A 9,337-nucleotide genomic window follows, 5' to 3' on the forward strand; every position below is an offset into this window, starting at 1 on the left:
AAACTCAACACATTAGTTAATACTCTCCTTAGCCGAATTTTCTAAGTCAAGATAAAGCCTTCAATATGCTTACCTATGGCCGAACAACACATCAACCTATGTACTCATTCATGTGGCCGATTATGCATGTCTATGTTGAGGCCAATTATATACTCAATACCACACACAAATGGCATACCTTTTACTAACTAATGCATTACATATTATAACTCAATACGCATCCATCATGTACTCCATAACCGAAACACCATCATATGTAAATATATACCTTAAGATATTGTATATGTCATACCAATACGTCATGTGCAAACATATATATATATGTGCAAGAGCCGAATCTCAAAGTTGATTATAACTAAACATGAACATAAATCCAAAACACAAATCTTACCTACCATGCAATAAGCATAAATCATACTTATGGATATACCATGGCCGAATACATCACAACACCATACCATTTCAATTTTGGTCATGGTTAAACAAAGAACTTAATGTCTCACTCAAAAATGCCAAAAAGAAAATCCAAGAGTCATCAATCCACCATCACATGTATCATTAACAAGCTTCATATTTAGCATGCAATGGCATTAACACAAAATCCACCTAGGCTGAATATCATCCCCATGACATAGCAAAGATTTGAACCATGGGCTAATTACACCTCAAGCTAGCAACTAAAAACATGCATGAATCTCATGGCACAACCTCAAACATACCTTAATCTAGATACAAGTATGGCCAAACCTCCTCCTAATCCTCTTCCAAACTAAACATGAAGCAAAAACTCCTTCCTTCTTCCTTAGAATTTTCGGCCAAAAGAAATGAAAAAGGATGAGCAAAATTTTTTTTTCTTTTCTTCACTCACGGCAATGGGGGGGAATACTCACACACATTCTTTTTTTTTTGTTTTCTTCCTTCCATTTCTTATTAGTTTATTGCCCATGCTTCTTATTTTATTTTTCCATTAACACAACATGTTTCATGACATGTTTTGCCCATCATCCCTTGTCATGGCCGACCACTAGTACTTAAATGGGGGGAAATTGACATGCAAGTCCACCCCTTTGATTACATGCACTATTAGGCCACTTGCATTTGCCTAGCACATTTCTAAATTTTCTCACATAAGTCCTATCAATTAAATTCACATGCAATTAACTAAATCGAAGCTTAAAACTTTCACACATTTATATTCACATATTTTAGGCAATAATTATCACATTCAAATAATTTGGTGACTCGGTCTAGCGGTCCCGAGACCGCTTTCCGACTAGGGTCACTTTAGGGCTGTCACAACGGCCGTGTGTCCCCTAGTGTTGAATTATGAATAAAGTCAGTATGCTCCACATGGCCTGGCACACGGGCGTGTGATTGGCCTTGTGGCCTAAGTTAGTATACCCTATAGGTTTGGCACAGCCTAGCACATAGCCTAGTACACGAGCGTGCATGGCCATTTTTAGGGCACACGGGCGTGTGTGTTGGCCGTGTGACCCAAGTCAGAGAGTTACACGAGGTTAGAAACGGGCTGGGACAAGGCCATGTGCTCCCATTTTGAATGTCCACACGGCTTGTAACACAAGCGTGTCTTTGGCCGTGTGAGACACACGGCTAGGCTACACGGGCGTGTGTCCCTTGTTTTTTGAGAAACTTTTTCCAAGTGTTTGTGAACTTTTCCTGAGTTATTGGCTTAGTCCCAAACTACTTCGAATGCATGTTTTGAGCCTTGTAGGCACGTATTAGGGACAATATGATTAGTTGTGATTGAAATGTATTTGAATTGATTAAATTGTATGTGAAATGTATGATTAAATGTATGATAAGTTTGGTAATGCTCTGTCACCCTATTCTGGCATTGAATACTGGTGAGGGGTGTTACATTTTAACTTGATTGAACTATTATTTCCTCATTGATTTCCTCCCCATCTTAAATTTTGGTGATCTCTCGAGCTAGGATTGTATGTATCTGAAAATGTGTTTCTGCCCCTATTCCCGATGTAATTTATATCCTACGAAGGATTATTGGTATAATGGAAAAGCGGATTGTCTCCTCCATACATAGACGGTGTAGAAGTAGATTCGATACTGTTGAGTCTATCCACTATCTGCTACTACTTGTCATCCTCTTGAATAGCTTTGACCGTAGCAGATTTCTAGCCATATGTGAATCATTCAATTAGCCATTAATAGGAGTTTAATGCCATATTTTCAATAATTTCGTACACATCCTTGTACATCCTATTCATAAAGGCTCTTCCTGCTACTCCGTCTAATCCAAATCGTGCATCTGCATCTAGCCCGTTATAAAATACCTACAATGGCATCCACTCAAGAAATCCGTGGTGCCAACATTTTTGAATGAACATCTTGAAATGTTCCCACGCCTCATAAAAACTTTCTCCCTTCATCTGTCTGAAGACAACAATCTCTTTTCTTAATTAGACTACTTTACTGATTGGGAGAAACTTCTATAAGAACTTTCCAACAAGTTCATGCCATGTTGTGATAGACTCTGGTGTTTGTGAGTCTAACAAAGAAAAAGCATTATCGTTCAAAGAAAAGGGGAACAACCGAAGACGAATAGCGTCATAGTGACCCCGTTATACTTAAAAGTATCACAGAGTTGAAGAAATTGTTTCAAATGTTTATTAGGGTCCTTTGTCATAGTGCCCCTAAATTTTAGCTTCTTTTGCATCATTTGTATCATCGCTGGTTTGATTTCAAAATTATTAGTTGTAATCATCGGTCTTACTATACTTTCCTAAACCATGTCTAGACTTGGTAGGGCATAGTCCCTTAGAGTTCTCTCATTTCGAGCCATATGTATCTTTATTGGTAACTGTGGTGCTGGTGGGTCTCCTAGGGCAATATCATCAGTGTTGCCGAATAATGGATTGTCACGTGGTACGTTACGTGCAATTAGTGGTGGTTGTTCTTACATCTATTGTTGCTGCTGTCAGCGATTCCTTTGGATTATTATTTTTTTGATCCGTGGATGCTACAATGGGTGTGCAAAAATCATATCTATAACCTACCAATTTCTTAATTATTCATTTAAAGTGCAAAAATTAAAATTGACCTAGTAACGTTGCCTCCCTGGCAATGGGGCCAACAACTTGACCACCTCCAAATCTACTAACATTTAGAGTGTGAATACTACAATAAAATAAAGAGTTATGAGGTGGTATCCGCAAGTATACGGGTCAAGTTGTAATATAGATTTTACAATGAAGTAGGTGACTACTCCAAGGATCTACCCCAAGGGAGGCGAGTACTAAATCAATTTTAACTTGAACAATTAAAGATCTAATTAATACTTTTAAATCAGTTATAGTTCAAAAGTAGAATAAAAAGTATTTTTAGGGTTTGTAAACTAATAAAATAATATAAAGAAATTAAAATTGCAAGAGATAGAGATAAATAAAGTGAATAAAATTTGAAGATGGGTAGTCAGCTCGTTTCTGTAACCCCAATTATCTGTCTTCTCAACTTCCTCGTCAATCAACTAGTCACTACCCTAGTAGGATCTTCCAATCTTCCACAAACATAATGAGTCAGTAAGAAATGCTTATCTTCCGACCTTACAGTTCAGTCTGGCTTGGGGTAAAGCTGTTCACGAATGGGAAACCCCAACTTTAGGTTAATTCCCACCTTGATGACTTCTCGAGGTTCTAACGCCCCCACGCCCGAAACCGTCGCTAGAGTCGAGCTTGAGGAGTTACCGAACAAAATTTATCAAATTAAGAACTTCAAATCATTTGTTTCTACATTCACAACTTTCTAGCTACCCGCGTCACAGTTACAAGAAAAATCATATCTCGAGTTACGAAACTCAAAATCAAAATACGTAAATTTTACCTAAATCTAGACTCATATATCTATTTACTAATTTGTTTCTATAATTTTTGGTTAGGCCAATTAGTACAGTTTATTAGTTAAAGTCTCCCATGTTTCAGGGTTCGACTACTCTGACCTCTGTGTATTACAAATCAGATATCTCTCTATACAGAATTTCAATGACTATGAGGTTTGTTTCTATTAAAACTAGACTCAATAAGGAATCTGTAAATATAAAGAACAACTTCTAATTGTTTTTGTACAATTTATTATGAATTTGTAAAGTCAAAATAGAGGATCCAGAAATCACTCTGGCCTTGTTTCACAAGGTTTCAAATATCTCATAAAGTATAATTTATATGCCTGTTTTTTTTATCCATATGAAAATAGACTCATTATTCTTAAATTTCATAGCTTTCTCATCATTCAATTCCATTTATACTATTTTTAGTGATTTTACAAATTCATGTCATTGCTGCAGCAATATTCTGTTTTAAGGCAAATTTCATCTTTTCATGAGTTGTTATGAACTAGATAACCTATTAAACTTCCATGATATCAAACATGATCTAAATTTAACCATCACCATGACTTATCAATATCAAACATTTTCTCAACCAATCATGGCCATATCATAAATTATTTACACAAAATAAGTATATTGCTATACATGCCATACTTAAGTTTTACAAGCCATTTACCCAGATGAAAGTCCTTTGGATAGTGTGATCGAACCTTCGACCCGTCCCGATTCCCAAGCTGGCTTGTTCAAAACTACAGTAAATAAAGAGGAGGGAGTAAGCATAAATGCTTAGTAAGTTCATATGTAAATAACAAGTAACATAACAATACAAATATACCAAACAACTTTAGCATGGTATGACCAAAACATATATCACATTTCTAAACATCATTCATCATCTTACCACCTTATCGTTGTTGTATCTATTTTCAACCCAAGGGTTAAGAACATACCTGTCCAAAGTGTCCATTTCACAACACTTACCAAAACGCCGCTTGCACCTTAAGTGTTCTTCCATTTCACTAGAAATTTCACCCGTTGAACACATCGGAATACAACTCGGATACACGGATAATTTGCACATAAGTGCCTCATATGTAATCAAGAAATCATGTAACCCACCCCTAAGTGAACTCGGAGTAAACTCACAAGCTCGGGCGTTCGCATCCATAAGTGAACTCGGACTCAACTCAACGAGTTCGGATGCCTAGTTACATCTCACGAACTCGGACTCAACTCAACGAGTTCGGACATTCGCTTCCATAAGTGAACTCGGACTCAACTCAACGAGATCGGATGCTCAACCATCCTAGTGACATGTCACTTGTATCCTAATCTATTCCTAAGGTTCAAACGGGCTTTTTCCCTCGATCTCACATTTGTCGTCTTCCATGGAATATCGGAACCGATACTCGGTAGCAATTCGTATTTATCAAGTAGTAAACATAATTTGCATATTACTCAACATTAACCACAAAGCATAATATTTCACAATTAAAAATCAGCGTATCATATAATTAACATCAATAACTTAAAAATAACAATTATGCTACATTATTTACACATGAACTTACCTTGGTACCAAAATATAAAGATTTTGCAATTTAGTCCACAATATTTTCTTTTCCTCGATCGCGACTTGAATCTCGTTTCTCTTGATTATGGAGCTTGGAAGCTTGAAACAAACCCTAGCTATGGAGAACCCCTGAAATTTCGGCCTAATGAAGAAGATGGACAAAAATTGGCTTTTAATTTTGTTTTAAATTCATTTTAATAACTAAATGACCAAAATGCCCTTACTACTAAACTTTCCAAAAATTCCTTCCATGTCCTAATTTTGTCCATGAACTTAAAATTGGTCAAATTGCTATTTAAGATCTCCTAATTAATATTTCGATGCAATTTCATACTAAAAACTTCGAGAATGCAAATTTTGCAACTTATTAGATTTAGTCCCTACTTTCAATTAAAGCACTTTAGGCATAGAATTTCATCACAAAATTTTCACACAATCATGCAATCATATCATAATCATCAAAATAATTATAAAATAATTATTTCTATCTCGGATTTGTGGTCATGAAACCACTATTCCGATTAAGCCCTAATTCAAGATATTACAACTCTCCCCCCCTTTTAAGGATTTTCGTCCTCGAAAATCTTACCGATAAACAGATGTGGGTATTGGTTTTTCATAGTTTCTTCAGGTTCCCATGTAGTCTCTTCTACCCCATGCTTTTGCCACAACACTTTCACAAGTGCAACACTTTTATTTCTTAGTTGTTTGACTTCTCGAGCTAAAATCTTAATCGGTTCTTCTTCATAAGTCATATTCGGTCGTAGTTCAACTTCTGTCGGTGAAATTATATGTGAAGCATCCGAACGATACCAACGTAACATAGATACATGAAACACATCATTAATCTTCTCTAATTCAGGTGGTAGCGCTAGCCGATATGCTGCTGGTCCCACCTTTTCAATTATTTCATACGGTCCAATAAAACGCAGACTTAACTTGCCTTTTCGTCCAAATCTAAGGACTTTCTTCTATGGAGACACTTTCAAAAATACCTTATCACCAACTTGAAACTCCATTTCTTTTCGTTTCAAATCCGCATAAGATTTCTGTCTATCTGAAGCAGCTTTCAAACAATCTCGAATCACTTTCACCTTTTCTTTGGTTTCTTTTATTAAATCAACTCCATAAATCTAATTTTCTTTGAGTTCAGTCCAATACAATGGCGTTCGACATTTATGACCATATAATACTTCATAAGGTGCCATCTTCAAACTCGTTTGATAACTATTATTATAAGCAAATTCTACCAATGGTAAGTACCTTTCCCAACTATTTTGAAATTCCAATACGCAACATCTGAGCATGTCTTCAAGAATCTGAATTACTCTCTCTGATTGTCCATCAGTTTGTGGATGAAAGGCAGTGCTGAAATTTAACTTTGTACCTAATGCCTCTTGCAACTTTTGCCAAAACTGTGAGGTAAACCTCGGATCTCTATCCGAAATGATTGACAAAGGTATCCCATGAAGTCTAACAATCTCTCGGATATACAATTCAGCCAACTTATTAAGAGAATAATCTGTACGTACCAGAATAAAATGAGCCGATTTAGTCAGTCTGTCAACTATTGACCAGATGGCATTTTTCTTCCCTGGAGTTAACGGCAACCCTGATATAAAATCCATAGTAATCCGATCCCATTTCCATTCAGGAACCATAATAGGCTGAAGTAATCCCGAAGGTACTTGGTGTTCAACTTTCACTTGTTGACAAACTAAGCACTTTGATACAAACTTGGAAATATCTCTTTTCATTCCACTCCACCAGTACATTTTCTTTAAGTCATTATACATCTTCGTACTACCCGGATGAACCGCCAAACAACCATTATGTGCTTCATGCAAAATCTTTTGAATCAACTCATCATTTTTCGGTACACAAATCTGATTTTTAAACATCAAACAACCATCATAACCGATTCTGAAATCTGATCCCGCATCAGCTTCACACTGTTTTCTCTTGGCTAACAAATCTTGATCATTTTTCTAAGCTTCAAAAATCTCTTGTAAAAACATCGGTCTTGCTCTTAACTCTACTAGAATCAAACCGTCATCTGACATTTTCAACTGAGTGTTCATAACTCTCAAAGCAAACAACAACTTTCTGCTTAAAGCATCGGCAACCACATTTGCTTTTCCCGGATGATAATCAATAACAAGCTCGTAATCTTTCAATAACTCTAACCATCTTCGCTGTCTCGAATTCAAGTCTTTTTGTGACATCAAGTAATTAAGACTTTTGTGATCTGTATATACTCGGCACTTTTCACCATACAAATAATGTCGCCAAATCTTCAAAGCAAACACCACTGCAGCCAATTCCAAATCGTGAGTAGGATAATTCCTCTCATGAGGTTTTAACTGCCTCGAAGCATAAGCCACCACTTTTCCTTCTTGCATAAGTACACACCCCAAACCATTTAGAGAAGCATCACTATACACCGAAAATTCTTTACCTGATTCGGGTTGTATCAACACTGGTGCTTCAGTTAATAACTTTTTCAATTCTTCAAAACTCTGTTGACATTCTTCCGTCCATTCAAATTTAACATCCTTTCGGAGTAGTCTAGTCATAGGAGCCACAATTATAGAAAATCCATTTACAAACCGCCGATAATACCCAGCTAGCCCCAAGAAACTCCTAACTTCAGTTACATTTTTCGGTGGTTTCCAATCAACAATGGCTGAAATTTTACTAGGATCAACCCGTATACCATCACCTGAAACAATATGACCCAAAAATCCAACTTCCCGGAGCCAAAATTCACTTTTACTAAACTTAGCATACAGCTGCTTATCTCTCAAAGTTTGCAAAACTATCCTCAAATGCTCAGCATGCTCTGTCTCATTCTTTGAATAAATTAAAATATCATCTATAAACACCACAACAAATTTGTCCAAGTATGGCCGAAATATGTGATTCATTAAGTACATAAACACAGCAGGAGCATTTGTCAACCCGAATGGCATAACTAAAAATTCATAATGACCGTACCTTGTTCTAAAAGCAGTTTTAGGCACATCTGACTCTTTCACTCGCAGCTGATAATACCCAGATCTCAAGTCAATCTTTGAAAACCATGTCGCTCCTTTTAGCTGATCAAACAAATCATCAAGTCTCAGCAATGGATACTTGTTTTTGATTGTCACCTTGTTTAACTACCGATAATCAACACATAATCTCATAGAACCATCCTTCTTTTTCACAAATAACACGGGAGCACCCCAAAGTGAAAAACTTGGTCTCACAAAGCCTTTATTAGTCAACTCTTGCAACTACGACTTTAATTCTTTCAACTCTGTTGGTGCCATTCTATATGGAGCAATCGAGATCGGAGCTGTTCCCGGTATCAAATCTATACCAAATTCTACTTCCCTGACTGGAGGCAAACCCAACAATTCTTTTGGAAATACATCCGCAAATTCACACACAACCGGCACTGATTCAACTTTCTTTTCAACTTCTTTTGAATTAATTACATACGCCAAATAAGCTTCATAACCCTTTCTCAAATATCTCTGAGCCGACATCGAAGAAATCATACTAAATATTGCCTCTGATTTGTCTGGTTCAACCTGCAAGATTTCACCACTTTCACATTTTAATTCTATAACCTTTTCTTTGCAATTTACTATAGCATCATGCAATGTCAACCAATCTATACCCAAAATAACATCAAATTCATCAAACGGCAACAACATCAAGTCGGCCGGAAAGTAATGACCCCGAATCATTAAAGGGCATTTCTTGCATACTTTATCAACTATCACACATTTGCCTAGTGGATTCGACACTCTAATCATAAATTCTGTGTTCTCAACAGGTATATTCATTCTAGACACCAGTTTCATGCATACATATGAATGAGTAGAACCGGGATCAATCAAAGCAATAACATT

At 36.5% G+C, this 9,337-nt stretch overlaps 1 non-coding gene across 1 annotated transcript; it reads left to right on the forward strand.

Annotated features, from left to right (window-relative positions):
• The first annotated feature begins 2,334 nt into the window (after positions 1 to 2,334).
• On the forward strand, positions 2,335 to 2,440 carry LOC121207454 (small nucleolar RNA R71). Its single transcript, XR_005902544.1, has one exon. It is a non-coding gene; the product is annotated as a small nucleolar RNA R71 (small nucleolar RNA).
• The last annotated feature ends 6,897 nt before the right edge of the window (positions 2,441 to 9,337 follow it).

This window comes from Gossypium hirsutum, chromosome A09 (genome assembly GCF_007990345.1).
Source record: "Gossypium hirsutum isolate 1008001.06 chromosome A09, Gossypium_hirsutum_v2.1, whole genome shotgun sequence".
Lineage (NCBI taxonomy): Eukaryota > Viridiplantae > Streptophyta > Magnoliopsida > Malvales > Malvaceae > Gossypium > Gossypium hirsutum.